We start from the raw sequence: 21,678 nt of genomic DNA, 5'->3' as shown, positions 1-21,678 counted from the left end.
AGAGGAAAACAGGGGAAGGCATAGAAGAAGAAAGAGGAAAGGGGGCATTTGAAGAGAAGGAATGATGTCATAGGGTGGCCTGAGCACAGAAACCCTTCCCAGTGGGGTGAGGAAGCAGGAACCATTCTGCTCAGCTTCCTCCAGGCAGCTCCTCTAGGGCAAGCTCCCTCTTCCACCCCTACTTCCTTCAGCTCCTTGGCAGGGGTGAGGGGTGGGGTGGAAGTGGGTGAGGGTGGGGCAGGGGGTTACCTTCAGGCCTGCAGCTTCCTGGGCCCCTCACCACCAGAGATATTCACATGTATACAAGTCAGTCTGGGGTTGTTTGTTTGTTTGTTTGTTTGTTTGTATGTTTGCTGCTGTGACAGAATACCACAAGCTGAGCAACTTTCAAACAAGATAAATGAATCTCCCTACAGTTGTGTGGAGCTGGGAAGTCCAAGATCAAGAGGCTGTGTCTGGTCAAGGCATTCTTTCTATATCATATCATGAAAGTCAGACAACGAGAGGGCAAGAAAGAGACAGAGGAGTCTGAGCTAGCCCTTTCCTTAGCCACCTCCATGATAGTGTAACAGTAATAAGTCACTCACCAGGGCAGTGGCCCCACGGGCTGAAAGGTTCATAGCCTGTATACTGCAATGGAAATGGTTGTGACGTGACTTGGGGGCAAGCCATGGAAACATTGCAGCTTCTCAATGTGATGTCAGACAGATTCTCTGCTGAGACACCAGGGATGCAGGGATGGCTAACAGGGTCCCCAGCACCTGTGCTTTGACCCTGAGATTCCCCTAGCTCTCTGTGTTTCCTGTGGAGAATCCCCAGGTCTTGCTTTTAAATAAGAACTAAACTTCAAACCATTTCAAATTATTCAGAAGTAATCTGTCTGGTGCAAACCTGTAATCCCACGGGTGGGATGGTTTCATTTTGAAGGCCAATCCTATGGAAAGAGAGAAACAAGAAGAGAGGAAGAGAGGGCTGGGGGAAGAGGAGATGGAGGGGGAGGGAAAGAGGGAGAGGAGAAAGAGGAGAGGAAGAAGGGGAGGGGAGGGAAAGACTGAGAGGAGGGAGAAAGTAGAGAGGGAGGGAGAGGGAGAGGGAGAGGGATGGAGGGAGGGAGGAAGGGAGAGAGAGAGAGAGAGAGAGAGAGAGAGAGAGAGAGAGAGAGAGCCTGCCTTTTCTGTGAAAACATTAAAAAGGCCAGCAAACCTGATATAGGTGAGTGACCTTCTATAGAGATGTTTCTTTCATTGTTAATTATAGTAATCATAATACTATTGTTAAGGACTTTAGGAACTACCAAGTGGGTAAAGGTTTTTGCCACTAAGCCCACCCATCTGAACTCATTTCTCAGGACCCACATGGTATCAGGCAAGAACAGATTCCCAAATTGTCCTCTGACTGAATGGATATATATGCCTTGGAGCAAGTCTCCACTCCCATACATACACACAAAATAAGTAATATCGTTAAATTAAAAGGGAATTCTAAAAGGTCTCATCCATGATGTCATCATCATGGTACCGTTACAATATGCCCACAAGACTAGGATATCAGAAGTCTGAGGGACACACACATAGCACTAGATTGATCTGTGCCTCCATGGTACCCCAGATGCTTCCAGAAAGTGTATAAGTGATATACAGACTTCTGCCTCTGGGGTGGGTTGCAGGTCTTATGTTCTGCTACCTTTTGTTTATGTGTCTGTGTGCTTTGCCAGCAGTATGTCTGTGCACCACATGCATGCAGTCCCTGTGGAGGCCAGAAGAGGGCGTCACATTGTCTGGAACTGGAGTCACCAACTGTTGTAAAGCACAACCATTAGGCTGCTGGGTGCTGAGTTCTAGGAATCAAACTCAGGTCCTCTGCAAGAGCAGTGAGTGGGTTTGGCCTCTGAGCTATTTTGCCAGCCCCTATATTTTATGTTAAAAAAATGATTACATATTCTGGGACCTGAACTTCAGATGAGAAAAGAAAAGGGTATGAAAAAAATATGGAGGTTGTCAGGACATAGTGTCTCTAGTGTCAATCTGCCCCAAGGGACAGCTAAAGCTGGGGATTGTGAAGGAAGGGCTCTCATGCATGAGAGCCCAATCGTGGCTGTCACAAGACACTGGCAGAGCCATCCTTTCTGCAAGGACATCTGCCCAGCAAGTGTTCAACCTCAGACTAATGTCACCCTGGTTACTGATCCTTATTAGACAAAGACTGCTGTGTCAAAATCTCTGCTATCCTCGGAGTTCTCAGTCTGAAGGATTTCTCCCTGGCGCACCCTTTTGAAGATGCCAAAGCTTACACAGCGCACACTCCCTTTGTAATGCTTTACTGTCTCCAAACACAGTCACTGGGCCACATTTTGTTTTAGATTGACAGAAGAAAAGAAGTGAGGAGAGCCAGGGGTACCCAAAGGAAGGGAGGAAGGGAGGGAGGGAGGGAGGGAGGGAGGGAGGGAGGGAGGGAGGGAGGGAGGGAGGGAGGGAGAGCCCTGTTCTTCCTTGAAATAGCCGCAGTCAGTTCACATAAGTAGGCTCCCAGGATCAGCATAGGAGTAGTCATCTTGTGTCCTGTTAACAAAGGTCCTCACAGTGACTTCCTGTTTGGGAAAAACACAGATGTGTGTAAGTGTGTGTGTGTGTGTGTGTGTGTGAAATAACCCCTAATTCCCTGCTGGACAGTGGAGTGGGTTGTCTGTTGGTGCTCGTTTCTCCAGCCCCTCTCCAGTCTGCCTCTGTGTATCGCTACAAGAATGACTGCCTATCATATTTTGGGGTATGCATTCCTTTGATTCCAACCAGTGTAAAATGTTCCATCCCATATTCTCACACCAAGACCCGTCTCCTTGAGAACAGAAGAGCCTTTTACCCCAAACTCACGGCCACTGTCTCCCTCAATGAGGGTGTGCTCAGCACCATGTGTGAGCAGGGGCAGAGCCCCCTTTCCAGACACAGCCTTTGCCCCAGAAGCCATGCCTTCTGGCTCAGTAGCAGGAACACAGGCTCTAACCTGCTTGCCACCGGCACAGTCTAAAGAGAGTCATGCTGAGTTTCTACATGGAAGTGTCTGCCTACAAAAGCAACAAGCTTCTCCATCCACTTGAGGCTTACCACCTCCGAGGGCCAGCCAGAGAGAAGTACAGCCCATGAGAGAGAGACACCTCCAAGTCCTTCCCACCCCACCCCCACCACAGCCACTCAGCCCCATCCTTCCAGCCATGTAGCCTTGGAAACCAGAACAATTCCCCAAACATCCCAAGATTCCCACGCACTCAGGAACTCTCCTGGAGATGGGTGGGGGACAACAGCAATTGTTTTTACAGATGAAGGGACCAGGAGAGAGCAGGTTGGAGCCCGTGGGTTACTTATAGCTGGCCCTCCAGCTACTCTACACAAACCCAGGGAGCGGAAACCTGAGTGTGAGCTCAAAACAGGTCAGCAGGGCCTTCCTGGCCACTTCCCCCAAAGATCTATAGAGGCAGCCATGGCCGTGGAAGCCCTCCCCCATGGGCAGAAAGGCAAAACTTATCCTCCAGGGACCTAGGGACGCAGCACAGCCTCTGACCTCAGGGAGCAGGCTCAGGGTGTGGGCCGGCCAGATAAGAAAGGGGAGGAGGGGCCTGGGGAGGAGAAACCAAGGGGAGTAGATAGAAGCCCAAGACTTTGAGACACTTGTTTTCAATGCATAGATTCTCAGCATAACGAGCAGACTGTGTACTCTGCCCACAACATGCCCTGAGAATGGCCAAGTGCTGCGATTTTCTCTCCCATAAGCCCTAGGTGTGCTGGCTGAGGATTCAGCAGGAGTACACTCTAGTCAAGAGGGTGTAGACGCCCTTCTGAGTGCAGATCATCACAGGGCTCAACTGCCTTCAGTGGTGCCTGCAAGTACCTGCTGCTCTTAATGAGATACCAGATGCTTGACTCGGTGACTCTTTTCCAGAATTTTCTATCTGTACCTCTGTGCTTTCTGCCTGACACCCACTTCTTCCACAGACTCCTGGCCAGCTAACCCTGACTTGACCCTGGCCTGACTCCGTCCTGCACTCTGCTCTGACTCTCAGCTCCAGCCACCACCCCTGTGACTCACTTTGTGGTGAGGACATCTCCATGCCAGGGCCTCTGCCCAAGCAGACAAGCCCCACACACCCACTGGAACCCAGCATGATGCTAGGATCCCCCTTTCCTCTTGTGTGCATGTGGCACTGTGCCTGTGTCTCTGGGGACAAAGAAGCTTCCGAGCAGAGCATTGCATGGCAGTTCCAGGAAGACACTGCTATGTGGCTGGGCATGGGCCCACATTTCAACATTCCCATCCCATTCTGTATACAAGTTCCACCTTCTCAGGCTGCCTGGCATTTGTCTTGCACTGAGAGCAAAACGCAAAACAGTCTAGTTTTCCAGACACTATTTTAGAGTGGATGTTACAGTTTGAGCTAAGAGAGCTGACCATTATGCATACACACACACACAGGCACACACAGGCATGCACGCGCATGTGCACCCACATGCTCACACAAACATGAAGGAGCTTGACAGTCTGGCACAAACAGAACATGTCAGGGAAGCCACAGCCTATGTCCTGGTGCCCTGAGACTTGCCCAAAGCAGGAGGAAGAGGAAGGCTGGGTACCATTTGCATGTGTGGAATCCCAGAGCCTGAAGTGGGTACTGAGATGACTCTAGCAGACAAATGAGGCAAGGCACCCTTCCATGAAGGGGGTATGACCGCCTACATCCCTGAGGATCTGATGGAGTCCTGGATGGAAGCCAAATTGACAGATCCTCCTGTGAAGAGGGCAAATGATGGCGGCTGGGTGAGCTAGCGGCTTTGTCCTAGGTTGACCTGATCCAGGGGACTTAGGTCCGGATGGATTTTCTCCTAGGGTCTTGAGAATTCAAGGTTGGGATTGTCACTGGCGTATTTTCGAGGAAGGGAGTTAGCATTGGCATGTTCTTAACTTCAATGAAAAGGGGGCAACTTGTCTCCAGGGAAACTGTTACCAGGAGCAAAAAGTTTACGGGGGCGGGGCATGGGGGCAGAAGGTGTAACTTCAGAATGCTGGAGAAGTGACCTTGCCCTAGAGAATGTCACTAGCTACTAAAGGACACATGAAATGTGAAGCCTGCATTTAGTGTCTAATTTCAGACTTAAAAGGGGCTCATTCAAGGAGGAGGAGAAGACTTAAGTGAATTAAGAGTGAGCTTTATGATTGTGAAACAACCTCTGACTAGTGTGAACTTCTAGAACTAGTTTTTCAACAGCCAAAGCCGACAGGATTCAGATACCTCCATCTTACACGAAGTACTCAGAGAGGTGGCTGAGTGAGGGGGACACTTCATGATGTTCTCCATGAGGTCTTACAGAGTGAGCCCAGGCTTTTTAATCCAGCTAGAATATTCTGGAACAGTATGACAGCCAGGATCTGGCAACAGGGACACACAGAGAGAGTGGCCAGGCCAGGCATGAGCACAGAGTGGTGCTGAGGTCCCCAAGTAGCACCTGATTGCCAATGCATGAAAGTCACGCAGAAAGACCTTTGGGGTCCTTGTGACGAGTTGTACAGGGATACAGAATCAGACTCTGGGGGCTACAGTGCAGAAGTCTCACTTCTGTGGCACATCTCTTCGAAGTTTGGAAAACAGCTGTCCCCATAGCAAAATCTCAGTCCCCTTGTTACCAGGAAGCAGGACCTGAGCAGGTGTTTCTCCTCTGTGCCTGAGTTTCTCACCTGTTCACCCCTCCCCTGAGCGCTGATGCAAGCTTAAGCCAAAGTACCTTTAGTGGTTTAAACAGAGCCCCGCCCATCCTGTGAGAGGCACCCATCCTAAACTGCAGGATTTATGAGTTGCCCTTTTTTCTTTCTTTTTCTCCCTCTCCCTCTCCCTCTCCCTCTCCCTCTCCCTCTCCCTCTCCCTCTCCCTCTCCCTCTCCCTCTCCCTCTCCCTCTCCCTCTCCCTCTCCCTCTCCCTCTCCCTCTCCCTCTCCCTCTCCCTCTCCCTCTCCCTCTCCCTCTCCCTCTTCCTCTCCCTTTTCTTTTTCTCAGTTTTGAAGCAAGGTCAGTGTAACTTTATAGGCCCTTGCTTCCCAGAAACTTATAGATCCAGGTGTCTCTATGTTGACGCTCCCCACCCCACCCCCACCTCGAGTTATGGAGACAAGAATAAAATTCCTTTTCAAAACTGATCTCCACCCTCGTACTCTTACTCCATAACAGTAAATAAAATCCAGATAATAATACCCAATGAAACAGGGGCTTTCCTGCAGCGATTTCTCTTTCCCTGGTATTTTCTAGAGATTTGTTCTCAACATGTGCCAGTCACAGGCACTGTGCCATACGCAGATTCCTGAAGGTTCTATGCTGGTTTCACCTATGAGAGCCACCGGGAACAGAACGCCAGGCTTCTCAGCAGCAATGAACCCGAGCAAGCTGTTTAGCCCACCTCCTACATGGCTGTCACCTGTGAACTCAGGCAAAATGATTCCCCCGAGGAGTCGCCAGAGTGTGGGTTGCACAGAGTGGGCAGGTGCCCATGGGCCTTCCCTCTGTGGCAGCTGTTCCGGGACTCCACGGAGAATCTCAGGAACGATTGTGTTCTGGGCCGCAGAATGCACCAGAACCACAAGATTAGGTCTCGAACTCATGGGTATCCCACTGTGAGCCAGGCCCTCAAATGAGGTGCCCACTCTCCAATCCAAAACACATCTGGTGCTCCAGCGCGGAATTCTGGGAAGGACTGCAGAAGGTCCCGCCCTGAGACGTCACGGACGTCACCGAGTAGAGGCATCTGTGGAAGTTGCAGACCTTTCTCAGATTAAAGCAAGATGGGTTTTGCTTTCTATTGCTGTGATAAATCCCACGATCAAAGGTGCTGGGGGAGGGGGAGGTATTTCATCCTACAGCTTCCGGTCTGTCATGAAGAGAAGCCAGAGCAGGAACCTGGAGGCAGGAACTGAAGCAGAAGCCTTGGAGGAGCGCCCCATTCCTGGCTAGCTCTCCGTGGATAGTTTGCTTTCGTTACCTCCCAAGACAGCCTGCCTGGAGGCAACACTGCTCACACTGGACTGGACCTTCCTGTATCAACCATCAATCAGGAAAACGCCCTGCAGCGACTAGCCTACCCCTTCAGTGAAAATGAAGACATTTTCTCGATTGAAATTCCCTCTCTCTTTCCAGATGACCGTAGCTTGTGTCAAGTTGACAAAAAGCTGACAAGCGTCGTGTGCATCGCTGCTGCAGCCTGGGAATCCTAGCCCTGGCTAGCCTGTCAACCTTTTAGAAAAATGGGTGCCTCCGTTGGATGCTGAACCCAGGCATGTGTCCTATATCTTCTGGCCAGAGGCCCAGCCTCTATAATCCAGTATAGGTCAGAGCATAACCCTGGAAAGTGTACCCAGCAAGAACATCAGCTGTGGACTCAGTTGGCAGGCCTCCTTCCCAGAGGCTCCTTTCACCAGACTGAAGCAGCAGAGACCTGAGTTCTGACGGATGGGGAGCTGGGATGTGTATTTTGTCCTGCTGACTATACCTCTGAATTTTATTTGGGTGGAAGGCTGGCCTGAGATACAAAGAAGAGGAGGTAGAATAACCCTGTTTTCAGGCTGGGGTGAGGTTTACAGGCATGCTGGCTGCTAGCCAACTCATTATCTTATACCTATGTCAGAGAGCAAGCAGGATTCAGGGGAGCCAAGTGTCTATCCCTGGTCCAGATGGTTTGGGCAGCGCAGAGAAACAGAAGGCACAGGCTGCATCTCAACCCCTAAGCCAAGGTCTCCCTTCACGTTCCTCTTCTCCTTGGAGGTGCATGTGTCCCCAGTGCAATCATTAGTCCGGGCAGTGGGCAGGGCAGTTCCCAGCATAAGCTCTGTGCTCAGCCTCAGTCCAAGCTGATGTTGCAGTACCCCGGAGTTAGAAAAGCCAGGATTAAGAAATGAAAAACAGTTGACAAAGCAATCTTTGAATAAAGTAATCCTGGTGTGTCTTAGAGCTGTTGACATGAAGGTTTGTAACACAAACAGGGGCCAAAGTTCCCACAGGGAGATAGACCCTAGGCCTTCAGTTATCTCAGAGAGGAGCCTGGTTACCATGGTGACCATGTAGGCCTGAACACTAAGAACAATTGGAAATGCCTTAGATAATTTGGGGTATTGTTGCTTCAATGACTATTTTTACCTATTGTGTTTATGTGCACATGTGCGCATGTGTGTGACCAAAGGACAACTTATAGGACTTGGTTCTCTCCTTCTATCATGTGGTTCCTTCAGGTCAAGCTCAGACTGTTGAGTTTGATGGCAGCCTTTACTAGCTGGTCCATCTTGCCAACACAGATCTCGTCTTTAATGCATAAACTGAGCAGGTTTCCTGGAGAGTGTTTCTAGATTTGACGTTGTTATTTACTTAGGTTGGACACAGAAGAGCATTTACTCAAGTTTCTACTCTGCAGTCTGCCAGGAAACCTTGTTCCCTACTTCCTTACAGAAATTGATGGGCATTAGGGAACATTTCCTGGCTCCACTTAGAGGCAGGATTGTGAGGGTTCTGCCTACGATGTGCTGGAGCCCTTTGCAATGCCAAATCACAAGACATGGGCAGGACTGCGATTCTCCTGGCCCGGAGCACATTTCTAATGATCTGTTTTGACAAGAAGGAATCAGAGAAAACAGAGTTGTGAAGGTGAAGAATGTCTTAAAGGGGGAGAGGTGTGAGTCCATGAATGTTACTTGTGAAAACTGAGGCATTTTTGAGATAAGAGTATTAAGAGGTAAAGAGAGAACTAGCTAACTCAGATTATCAACTCAGCAAAACAGAAAGGAACACAGTTACTATGGCAATCGTCATGGTTACTATGGTGATAGTGTGTAGGACTAAAAGTGAAGGAAAATTGGAAATGGCTTAGATTATGTTGGGGTCTTGTTGTTGTTATATTTTTATTTATTTTATGTATGTGTACATAAGGAAAACTCATAGGAGCATGTCTGTATTTCCTGAAATATTTAGCATTTGCTTATTCTAAACAGTGTAATGTTTATCTGAAAGTCAAGTGTAAGTGGATGGCCGGTCTGTGTCTTTGTCAAACCCTGCTGCACTAGGTGGTGGTGCTGGCAGACGTTCCCAGGCACTCCCTGTCCCTTTATCTCTTCTTAGGAACTGTCACCACTCCTTGGTTTCAGCTGCACCCATGTACCCCATTTCTTCACTGGATGCTTCCAGTTGTTTTGCGCTGCTAGTTCAGAGTCAGGTTTCCCAAACTGGGTATTGATTGCCACCAAGTCCTGCAAATGTTTTTTTTTTTTTTTTTTTTTTTTTAATTGTGTAAACCCGCAGTGGTACCTATTTCCTGTTCTGTAGAAACCCGTTTCCAACTCACATAGAAGATTGGCATGCTGTTGTGTTTCAAAGATGAAAACTCAATCACCATGGTGCCTCTCCCTGCATTTTACATCTGGTTAGCACGGCTCTGAGAATCCAAATGTAGAAGTCGGGGTTTTTTCCGTTCCAAGCACAGTATATTTGTCCTGGTTGTTAAATCACTCAGTTGCCTGTAACAGAATCCCAGAAGTCTCAACAGGGAGTCTCAATGGCAAAGGGCTACTCCCTGGCAGAGCATTCAGCAAAGCTGAGGACCTCTCCCCACCCCTTCTTAGCATGTGGTCACCGACCCTCTGCCTCCCTGACATTGACCTTGTTGCTCCCTGCAACTCTCCTTTGCAAAGGATTCCGCTTCGCCAGGTTCACATTTACAAAACTTTCTGGCACAGACATGCAAAAGGATAATGACATGCATCAGGAGATAAATTGATTGGCCCAGCTCGGAGCAGCCAGCCCTGGACTGGAAGCTTTGGGGAGGAGATAATTCCCACTGGGTGAGTCCACTGATGTGTCCTCAGTCGGGGTCTTTGATGCACATCTACCCTGGTAATGAAGCTTCAAGGATGGTGTCTGAATGATCTGAACTGCCAGCCAAATTTCTGCAAGTACATTCTGCACTGAGGCGTGTTTGGGGGCGTTGTAGGCGGTCTCACCCTGCAGTCACCAATAACCTTGTTTACACACGCCTCGGTATTTCTGAAGATTGCCAGCTCACCTCAGGAATCAGGAACGGAGGCCCACAAGCAATCCGCCTGTGATCACCGTCTGAACAGTGAAAGCTGTCAACAAGGGCCTGCGCAGAGAAAATAAACACGGTTGCTACTATAGCTTTTATAAACTATTCCATTTGGTCAAAGCCCCACACAGTGACTTCAGAGCCCATTTCCTTTGCCCATGGGAAATCAACTGCTATATGTCAGATCCCTACTCTTGTCCACACCCGCCCCTTTCTATGTTTGTTTGTTTGGGTGCGTAATTAATCCTCATCGAGACAATGTACAAAACATCCCAGAGCAAAAGAAAGATGCATAGCCACACGTAAATAGACGCGAACGTTTCTTTACTACTCCCAGGTGGACAGTGGCCACAGTTTGAGTAGATGAATTCGCTTATCTGGCTTTTTGACTGGAAATGTCATGAGCTTCTTCCCACCCATAAAGATGTTTGAATGGCCATGTGGAATCCTTCCCACTCAGCCCCCCTTCTTGGATGTTTTAGACAGCCCCTACATTTCCTGCTCCGGCCCTTGTAATCGACACCCATCATCACCAGGACCAAGCTCTTGCATAAATCCACGCAGATTGTTTATTACTGTGATCCCGATTGCATCTCTGACCCTGTATCTACTCGGGAATGTTTTGTTTTGTGTTGCTTTGTTTTAATTTTCCAGTGGCCGCACTTTCCTGTTTATACGTCCATTATTGGACTCTAGTTTTATTGTACTGTGGTCAGAGAATTCAGATGGCATGTTCTGGTCTTAGGAATTTATTGAAATTTCTAAGTAGTTCAATATATAGTCAGGTTTTGTAAATGTCCCGGGGAAAGTTAGAAGACCTCTCCTTTGTAGACTGTAAGCGGACTCTTGTCTATAATTTAATTATTCAGAATTCTCCTTACTATTTTTTTTTATCTCTTAAAAGCCAAGGAATTATCCTCACCACTATTTAGTTCTGGCATGTCCTTTTGCATTAATGTCAGCCCAGAGAGTTTGGCAGCTGCTGTTCGTTTTGGACTTTAAAGCCGGGGCAGACCACAACTCCATCCCGCCACCTGGGAGGCATCCTTCCATGGGATAGAAGAAGACACCACTATCTCTCATAACTGTAACTCATCTTCCCAGTAGTTTTTACTCTGTCCTGAATGACCGGAGTGTCATTTGACTAGGTCTCCTGGACTGAGTCTTACCTTTCCCTCTATTTATTCTTTTTGTATACCTTTGACCATGGGTGTGTGTGCACATGTGAGTGCATGTGCCCTCTGAGTCCAGAAGAGGGCGTCGGTGTCCCTAGCGCTGAAGACACAGGCAATCATGAACTACTTGACTTGGAACTGAACTCTGGTCCTCTGCAAGAGCAGCTCCCACTCTCAGTGGCTGAAGCCTCTCTGCAGCCTGGCATTTACTTTCCCTAACTGCAGGTTAGATTCTGCAGCACTGCATTTCTCTCTGTTTGGTTTATTACAAGTCTGTTGTTTTTGTTGCTGTTCTCCCATAGCCTCATAGGTTACTCTTTGCTGTGTAGAGTCTAGAAAGCAAATAACCAAATACTGTTCCTATGTCCTTCCTGGTCCCACAGTTGCCATACACCAGTGTGCATGATGTTGGCTGTAATACCAACTCATCCTCTGCTGTGATATCCACTCTGGGGAAGTGTAATGGTCTGGGCCAGGAATCAGATGCCAGCTGTCTGGAGATGATAGAGGCTACTTTTCCGACTCATCCTGACTTGCAGCTAGAGAGGCAGATATGGATTCACACTGGCTCCTGGCTTGCTAACTGACAGGAATCCTCAGCCCATCTTTTGGCCTTTGCCAACTTCTTGGATGGTGGAGGCCTCTCACTAGTGCCATCTCCTGTACATCAAGTGGGCTGGCTGGTTGGCTGGGACACACTCTAGTACTCAGTAGGACTCTAGCTGGGCCCCTCTCTGGCACCACTGCCATACTGGGAAGGCACTCTCCCAACTGAGAGAGATGTAGGTCCAGAGTGCTGGAGCGTCAGATCCTGTCAAGGTCAGGAGGGTCCCATAAGGAGGAAGCCACATCTACAAGGCTTATACACCCTTTCCCTGATAAATGATCTGTTTCCAGGAGCCTGCTGTGCCAAGCAAAGGGAAGCCATGTGGCATCTCTACCACCATGACCCATACTTAACTGGAGTGCAGCCTTCCCAGGCTGGTGTCTTAAGACGTTTCCAGAAACACTTCCCTATGATACCTGTCTCCCCTACTCATCCCTGAGGAAGGCCATGGTACATATTATCCCTGCACAGCCCTGCACTGACATTGCCAGTATCCCAGCCTCCTGGGCCCTGTCTCTGTCCCCCAGATAGCGGTATCTTACTGTGAATCCTTTTCATTGGTTCTCCAGAAAAAGACTCTTCAGTTATAGTCACAATATTAACCTGTAAACCAATAAAATATTAACCATGTGCTGGGACCAGCCTTCAGAGCTTTGTAGACATCAGTCCATCTGCTTCATCCATCGGGTACTGTTAGCATTGATCCCAAGTTACAGTTGAGAAACTCACCCCACCGACACAGCCACATGGACCCTCACGGTCAAACACAGTCAGTCTGGCTCCAGGATCTGCCGATATACTCAGTGCTTCTCATCCCTGCACAATGCTACCCCTGCTGCACTGTGCTCAATACTCAACTTCCCAGGAATGAAGAAAGGAGAGCCATGGGCAACGGCAGGGAGGCTTAACCCTGACCCCTATAAACAATCTTGGGAGGGCTTTCAGACCATATATGGGCTACAAAATAAGCAGGTGGCTGTGTGGCGGGGACACGTGCTTTCTCTTTTATGGCATCCCCCAAAGCTCGGCAGGGCAGTTGGAGTCCTGACTGACTCTGTGATCATCAGGACAAGTCCTCGTAAATGGCCTTCCCATGGTACTTGAGGGCACCATCAGGAAGCCGAAGGGCCACTGCTCACCACAAGAAAGACAGGAATTCTCACGAGCAGGTGGAAGCCTATGACTGCTGATCCTGCCTCCTTGTTTTATATCCTCAAGCTACTGTGACTTCCCCGCTGTCACTAATGTCACAGTGAGTATAATTGGAGTGCCACTTGCCAAAAGACAGTGGTGCCCATCAAATGCTAAATCAGTGTCCTAGAGCCAGGGTCCACAGACGGTATGACATGTCAGTGATGTCAGCCGTGTCCCACAAGCAGCTGAAGGAGCCACTGAGATCAGTGATGTCACTCTGATGATAGTGCCACCCACAGCCCCACAGGCCACCTCTTCCAGAACTAGTTGACATCCACTCTGGAAGCTGCAGAAAGATCCCTCCCAATGGGACACGCTCCCAATGGGACACGCTCCCAAGCCTTCCTTTTCCTCTAACTACTGGAACGTTAACTTCATCACTAAAGAATCAAAATATTTAAAAGATACTCTGCCCAATTAATGCAGCGACACACAGACAGAAGTGTTTGTGGGGTTTTCGGCTTTCCTTAATTAAAGATCTCCATGGAGAAATAAACAAATACTCTCCTCTTGGCGACGCTGAGATAAGAACTGGAGAATGCAGTCGCCAGCTAAGGTACAGGAGCCTCTGTGCGCCGGCAGCGTGGTTAATTTAGGGAGTAGCCTGGTCTTCCTGGGTGATCCCAGGCAGGTCTCGGAGCCTCGATTGACTTGTCCAGGCTGTAAAGTCTTGCAGGGATGTTAAGATCAGTCAAGGAATGCCTATAAAGTGCTTTGAACTCTTAGAGTTAGACATTAAATAAATACCCAGTGTTATTAGAACTCCGCTGGGGCCCTCGAATGTTCGAAATGGGACTTTATTATAAATACCCTCTGAAGTTTGCCAAGAATAAATTGAATGGGTAAAGTCAACATACTTGGCTGTAACTTAATCCAGCTTGGCTTATTTGCCAGAACTTGGCATCATGACGCATGAATAGAAGTCTCTGGAGGCAGCATGAAAGGAGCCATTGTGAAGGCAACTGCTCCACTAGGCTTCCATATCTTCATGCATTCGTTCCAGGCTCTAAATGGCCGCACGAGAGGGGGAAAACAAAAATTACAAAATAAAAATAAGGACCCAAAAGAAAGCCTCTTTGCATTTTTCTACAATGGATTTAGCGAAGGCAAATTGGCTTAAAGGTCACCAAACCAATCTACTGATTGATGGGCGGAAAGCAAGGCTCTCCTGTTTTAACTCACAAGGCAAAAGCTATGGTAGTGCTCCGCCACCTCTGTGGGGCAGAGATATCATCTCTGATCAGAGACATCTACACCTGCAATCAAATTAGATGTGTTTTAAGCCTGGCATCTTATAAGGGAATCGTGGTTTTCCTGGAGTTGAACAGAAGATTGAAATTGCAGAGTTGGAAATGTTGCTTTGACGTGGCGTTTTCATGAAGAAACAACAGGAAGCCAACATTCAGTGGATGTCAAGAGATCAGGCAAGAGAGAGAGGAAAACACAGAAGGTGCCCCCTAGAGCTGGAGGTGAAGTTTCTGGATACAGGCCTCACTTGGGTCATTTTTTTTTTTTTTGGTATAAGCCTGTGTGTGCACATGAGTGTATGCATATGTAAGCCAGAGTCAAGATTGGGCATCATTTCTCAGGTGCCCCCCAGTCTCTCACTGAATCTGGAGCTCAGTGGTCAGGCTGGAATGGTTGGCCAGCAAGTCCTAGGGATCTAGCTGTCCCTGCCTCCCACTGCTGAGGTCGCAAGCCTCTGCCACCAGGCTAGGCTTTTTCACAGGAGTCCTGGGACACACAATCTCATTCTCTTTCTTACGTGATTGAGCCATCTCCACAGCCACGAGTCAAACTACCCATATTTCCATTTCCTGGTCTACAAAACAGTCATCTACAAACAGCCACGTTTTAAAAGGCGTTACACATAAAACTATGGACAAAATAGCACATCCCTGGAAACAGCCCCAAACTGACAGTCAGACCCTGAGCCCCGGGGGAAAAACTGATTGGGAAAGACTGAGTTTCCAATCAGCCTGGTGTCTGAGTTTCCCATCACCCTCTTACAGGAAAAGGAAAGTGACTGCATGCTGGCAGGTGCCCCCGGGTGTTTTCAGCAACAGACTTCATCGTGTGTGCCAGGGTTTAGATTCAGCACGTCTCCCAGATGACCACATTCAAGCAAGCGCTTAGGGTGTGTCCGAGATATGTTTAGCGCGATATTCAATCTGCCAGCGATGGACAGTGGTTGCTGAGAGAGCCTTCTACACTAAATGAGTTGCATATTTTCTGGAGACATAAACGGGGGATGAATAGAATATTATCCAATAAAGCAGCACATGGGCATGGGGGGCGGGGGGGGGCTTCAAACACACTCTTTCCACAAATGACAAGGCCATCAGGATCTGCTGAGACCAGAACGGAAAATTAGCAGCATCTGACTGGGCCTGAGGAAGAGGCGGGCATTGGATACACTGATGTAAACAGACCAGCTGCATAGTCGGTGCCCTCCGCGGCCACCAGCCAGTGCCTCAGAAGAGCAGGCATGACTGCAGAGCTAGGAGCTAGGAGCATGTGTCTCATGCTGAATGGCTTCCAGGAAAGCTACTTCAGACTCTGAGGAGAAAGGCGACATAAACAACCCCTCTTGAGGTAGTGTCTGTCAGACATAGGCGCATTCAGGAAGCTACTGCCACTGGGGAACTGTGGGCATACATTCTGAGTTCTGAAGTTGGCCTAGGCTCTGGCCAGGCATTGCTACTGCCCTATGGAAAGGGACGTGGGAGAGGGCTGAGTGGCCTCCACTACAAACAGCAGAGAAGAGGAGGGCCTTGTTAGGCCTGGGACTTGCCCCAGGAGAACTGGCTTATGGTGAAGTGGGAACAGCTCTAAAGGCTAGTCGTGTTACAGTGTGCCTGGAGGGCTCTATGGGGACCAGTGAGGTTGTATGCCTACAATCCTTAGCACTAGGCCCCGCTGGCAGCCAGAAGTTTCTCCGGTCACTATATGCAGAAGTCCCCTCAGCACCCTTGGTCTCATGCAGGATTCTCTGCACAAAATGGCACAGGCCTTGGGTAGAAAGTGCTGCCAGTCAGCAGAGCTCCTTGTCCATTGGAGCTAGGTCAGGCACTAGCATCAGTGACAGCTTATTCCAGAGCCCAGTGATCCCACAACACCCTGTGCAAGTCACAAACTCCTGAGGGCCAGTCTCTTCCTTGGATGAGCCAAGCGTTCCTAAGAGAATCTTATCCTCTGAATTTCCCTGGGCTCTTAAAGAAACTACCTCAGCCTCACCTCCTTTCCACCATGGGTGAGACTATTCCTGTAGTAGATGCTACTCACCCATTTCCTCCTGCTCCTTACCAGTGTCAGGGTCAAGGTGTGCCTGTCTTTAGCTGGGCCTGAACTCCTGAGCAATATGGAGAGGAAACCCAGGCATGTGTTCCTCCTTGGAGTGGTGAGTTGAAGCAGGAATTGCTGTCAACAGCCATACACACAACACACATATACTAATACAGATGCACTCATATTTGCACGTGTGCACACTAAACACGTATAGACCCACACGTATGTGGACTTGTGCAGAGAACACACATGGAGTAAACTTTAGCACTGCACACTGACAGCATAGGTCCACTGCCCACACCCCTGTACTTTGAAGGTGACTAAGGGCACCCCATCCTCAAGGCCGGAGGGGTATGCTTGCTTGCCATTACCTGGGTACTACTAGGTCTGTTGAATGAGAAGTCAAATCACCTACACGCTTCCTGCTTTTATTCAGTTCGGTTCATCCTGAAGAAGAGCAAAGCTCCCATACAAGAAACAAACTTCCGAAGTCTAGCCACACCCTGCCCAGCAGGCTGCAAAGGACCTCCGCCCGCTAGCAGGCAGAGTTCGGACTAGTTGCCAAGATCTTCCTCATGCTCCAGCTCATGTGAAAGAGCTAAAATGCCCTGCTGTTGTTTGACCTGCCTTCATGCCGTTAAAAAGAAACTACCAGGAGCATCCTTCGGTTCATCATCTGCACAGCTGGGCCATTTCCATTTCAAACACCAGCTTGGCAGCTGAAAATTTCACCACTCCTCCCTCTCCCATGACACCAGCAGACTGTTCACCCCCTCCATGTCGGAATGTACGTGACTCATCCCAAGATGGCGCCACCATGTTACCGGCAGGCAGATCCTCAGGCTTCGAAGTATGTTTGCGTCTTCTCGCCTAGCCTACTCACCACCAGCAGCTCAGGGTGTGCCATCTGTTGAGCATCTTACACCCTCTGCACTCCAGCCAGAGCAAATTCCAGATGCCTCCTGCTTCCTACTCAGCATAGGTGAGAAGCTGCCCCCCACCCCATCCTCAGCAGCCCAAAGTGTGGCTGCTCCCCCTAGGTCCTGCCCACATCCTCACTCAGCACTGAAGTGGAAATGTAAGGGTTTTTTTGGAAAGTCGGTTGTGTTGGATGGTGTTTTGCTGGGGCAAACATGTAAGGGAGTGTTTTCCTGAAGTGGACACAGGTGAAAGACTAAGGCAGACTTATGAAGGACCATTTCATTGAAGCAGACACAGGTGAAAGGATGTTTTACTAAAGCAAGCACATGAAAGGACACATGATGAAAGATTCTTTGCTAAGGACATTTATGTATTGGCCCACCTTACATTGCGCAGCTGAGCTCCATCTGTTGGAACTCCATAGAGAGAAATGCCAAAAAAAACTTCTGGTACTGTGCTATAGCTACTTGCAGCTTCCGAGGACAGGCTCATTGACAGAGTGATGTCAGCTGAGATAGATGCAGGTGCCGAGTCACGTGCTAGGGAAAGATCCATGGAGAACACATGAAATTTAGAGATAACACGAATAAAACTTGATAGACAGTGACAGAGACTGAGCTTGGCTTACTTGTGGAACTAACTATGCAACAGCTTATGGGGCTCTCGACTTTGCTGATGTTTGCTGAGAGGCACAGCTAAGAACTTCTTCTGATGACCTTCCTAGTCCTTCCTGCTGACTCGTGCCGACACTGAGGCCTGGCTGTCTCTGCTGGGTCATGCCACCATTGCTGAGTCATGTTTACTGTCCCAACTCTACCAAACTGGACTACTGATATATCCATAAAATGTTTACCAGTAGACCGAGCTGCTACTAAATAACCTGTAAACTAAACTGCTGATTTCCAGACAACACAGATGGAAGCTGCTCAAAAAAAACCAAAAAACAAAAACAAAAAACAAACAAACAAAAAAAACAAACTGGCTAACCAGGTCCACTTCCCCTGTATCCTTTCTTTTCCACTACCTCTGGTGGGTGGTGGGCTAAAGGGGGAGTTAAGAACTATCATTTTTTAAAAAATTAAAGTTAGATAGCCCTTTGGAAGTTGGTTGAAATAATCCTGGGAAAGGCAGACAAGCTCTGTGACAGACACCTGGAAGAAGCACCCAGATACAGCCACATACGAGGCAGGGGGAAAGCTCGAGGGGCTCGTGTGTCTACTTGGGGTCATAGAAGAATTTTGCGGGTTTCAATTTTAAGATTTTTCCTACTGGAGCTGGAGAGATAGCTCCAGAGGCCACCCTTCCAAAGGACAAGTTCATTTCCCAGCACCCACACTGTGGCTTACAGCCACCAGCACTCCAGTTCCATGGGATCCAATGCCCCAGTAGCTGCTTTCTATCTTCCCAGGCTGCATCTATCCTGTGGTTCAGCTTCACTCAAGCAAGCTTGGATCCAGAAGCTCAAAGTACCAAAGGGTTGATGGATTCCCAAGGGTTTAATTCCCCAAAACATGAGGGGCCCCATCCCATTGTCATCAGATCCCAGGGCTGAACCTTGGAACCAGCTCTGGCCCTTGCAGCTTTTGCCCTCAGACTTGTAGCTTCTGCCCTTAGACTTGTAGCCTCTGCCCTCAGACTTGTAGTCTCTGCCCTCAGACTTGTGGTTTCTGCCCTCAGACTAGAAACCTCTCTCCTTCACTTCCTTCTTCTTGTCCTTGTCTCTTTCCTCCCTCCCTCCCTCCCTCCCTCCCTCCCTCCCTCCCTCCCTTCCATTCTTTTCTTCCCTTTTATTTGGGGGCAGAGGGGACAAGAGTTTAAGATCTCAAGTTCTCATTCTATAGCCCAGGCTGGCCTAGAACTTTATCTAATTCAAGATAGCCTTCAACTTGTGGCAGTCCTCCTGCTAAAGCCTCCCCAGTGCCAGAATTACAGGCATGGCCCTCTACATCTGACTTCTTTCTGTTTCTAAGTTAGAGTCCTGCATGGCTTTGCAGTTTTAAATTATTAGACAGGATCTTTTCACTGACCTGTCCCCTACTCCTTACCACTGCTTCTGGCTCATTACTCTGGTCCTTGATGGCACAGTGACCATGGTCCTCACATCCTCCCAGTCAGGCCTTGGTCAGTTCCTTTGCTTTGCTCTCCCCTTGGCCAATCCAGCCTCATTTCTGCATGTGGACAAAAGCCTGTGACTCATCCAGGAGCCATGAGCCCTGGTGGGCACAGTAAATTGTTGGAACTCAGGATGGTTACTTGTCACAGCCTGTAGGGCACTCAGGAACCCATCTGGCTGAGAGGTGTGTTATTAATGTAGAGCATTATCATTACAGCAACAACCACGGGGTGTCAACATTCCAGGGTCCGGCCCCCTCAGAGAAAACAGGCCTGAGTTGCTGGCACTCAGCACGGGCCTCTGTGGTGCAGACAAGTGTCCGGGCTGGGGCAGGTGGCATTTGCTTAAGTAAAGCCTTTGCTGACATGTGGGTGGAGGAAAGAGAGCGAGAGATCCGTTTCTCCAGAGCGAAGCTGCTCCGAGTTTCCAGCCCGAAGAGAGGCCCACGTCCACACATCCATGCAAGTGTGAGCCACGTGCCTCGGTGATTAAGGCTGTGGTTTGGGCACCGTGTCAAGAGCTCCCCATGAGACCCCAGCCCTGAAGCAGGATGTTGGAGATTTTTATTGCAGGCAATCCAGTTTCTCGGAGAGCTGGTAATGACAGTCCCCAAGAGCTCATTCATCCCTCCACATGCCTCAGCATAAGCTCTTCCCAGGATCCAGGAGATTCACGCCTGGCTCTGCTCCTCTGTCTCCCTGGCAGGACCCCAATGCCCGCTGACCATGAGGAGCGCCTAAAACCATGCTCCCAGCACAGTGTGAATGTCTGGAGGCCAGGGAATTAACTAGCCCCAGAACAGGAACCAGCAGGAGGCTGGAGACAGAAGTAGCAGAGTGTAGACTCTGAAGGAGTGCTTTATCCTTCATATCCAAAGTAGTATTTCCACATGTGATTAGTATGGACACGAATGATGAGAGAATCATGTGTGATTTTTGTACCGTTAATGCTACTTGTGGTTGACATATTGTGACTATATATTTATAGACCGCAAAGGGCTGTTTCTCCTTATGGGTACCATGCAGTGATGTGGCAACTGCTTTAACACACCCATCACACCTGGCCTAGCACTTGTTGGTGATAGACAATCTGTTTTAATGTTTATGTATCTGTGTGTGCCTGAATCTCTCCGGGTGTGTGCACAGATACGTGTGTGCATGTTCCCGTGGTGGCCAGAAGAGGGCGCTGGCTGTCCTCCTTCATCACTCTGCACCTAGTCCCTTGAGACAAAGTCTCTTTTGGGACCTGGAATTTACATTTTCTTCCAGTGTCTGAAAGACAGAGATCTTGTCTCCATCCCCTCAAAAAGCTGGGTTACAAACAAGTGTTGGATGCCCAGCTGGCCATGCAGGTGTTAGGGGCCAAACACCAGTCCTCGTGACTCTTCAGACAGTGCTTTTAACCACCAAGCTTCTCCCCAGCCCCACTCATGGTTACTGCTATGTTCACATTGTCATGGACATTATCGTGGGCTACAGTCACCATACTGAACAGCAAGCCTCAAAGTAGACCTCTTGCAGACATGGGCCTCTGTCCCTTGAAGTTCTCAGCCCCCTCCCCTCTGATAACATTACCCTCCTCACTAAATGCACGACCTCATCTTTCTGTATAATAGGCTTTTTAGCTATGTTCTAAGGTGAAGGTTAGAATTGGCTGTCCACTTGATCAGAACTGGAATCAACTAGGAGATGTGTGGAGACAGTCACCCCTGGCTGAGACCCACTGGGACAGATGTCTCACTGGGTCACCTTTAATGGAGGTTCCACCCTTTGGTGAGTCCATGAATCTGCTACCTTTCCCTAAACTATCTGCTAGATTCTCTCTGTGGAGCCACTGAAGGCAGAGGGGAGATTTTAAAACAAGAAAGAGCTGGTGTTCTCCTCCAGTGAGTAATTCAAACTTTGACATGGTGAGGATTCAACTATAGAGGGTGCTCACTCCCTTGACATGGAGGGGTGGAGGGAGACCTGTGTACGGGGTTGGACGACCAAAGGACAAGTCCTGTATAATTCCCTTCAGAGCCAAGGCTTGGTGTAGCAGACAGCCGGAAAATAGAAGTCACACAATGTTCTTTCCACCTGCAAAGAATGGCTTCCTCTAAGTGCATCTGGCACAAAGGGGCCAAGATAAAAGAACCAAATGTTTGGATAAAATGCAATGGATAGTTGGTGTCTAGAAGCCCCCATATACATTGTTGGCTAATGCCAAGTAGGTTCTTAAAACTGTGAGAGCCAGCCTTGAGACTGCTCACCCGGGCTGCAACTCAGCCAGAACTGTGGGCTGGCTC

General features: G+C 48.9%; 1 long non-coding RNA gene across 7 annotated transcripts; it reads right to left on the bottom strand.

Moving 5' to 3' along the window:
* Positions 1-2,440: 2,440 nt before the first annotated feature.
* 2700003A03Rik lies at positions 2,441-20,339 on the bottom strand. Of its 7 annotated transcripts, XR_878375.1 has the most exons (5): positions 17,907-18,228; positions 17,661-17,817; positions 10,073-10,150; positions 9,356-9,527; positions 2,441-2,587 (listed from the first exon to the last, which is right to left on the bottom strand). It is a non-coding gene; the product is annotated as an RIKEN cDNA 2700003A03 gene (long non-coding RNA). The 7 variants fall into 7 exon arrangements; XR_003947931.1 differs by lacking the exon at positions 17,907-18,228 and adding an exon at positions 19,306-20,339 and having other exon boundaries at positions 9,356-10,150; XR_003947930.1 differs by lacking the exon at positions 17,907-18,228 and adding an exon at positions 19,324-20,339 and having other exon boundaries at positions 9,356-10,150.
* Between the last annotated feature and the right edge of the window lie 1,339 nt (positions 20,340-21,678).

The sequence above is a fragment of the Mus musculus genome, chromosome 1 (genome assembly GCF_000001635.26).
Source record: "Mus musculus strain C57BL/6J chromosome 1, GRCm38.p6 C57BL/6J".
Lineage (NCBI taxonomy): Eukaryota > Metazoa > Chordata > Mammalia > Rodentia > Muridae > Mus > Mus musculus.
Note: the sequence above shows the minus strand (reverse complement) of the source record. Positions and strands in the feature narration are given on the sequence as shown.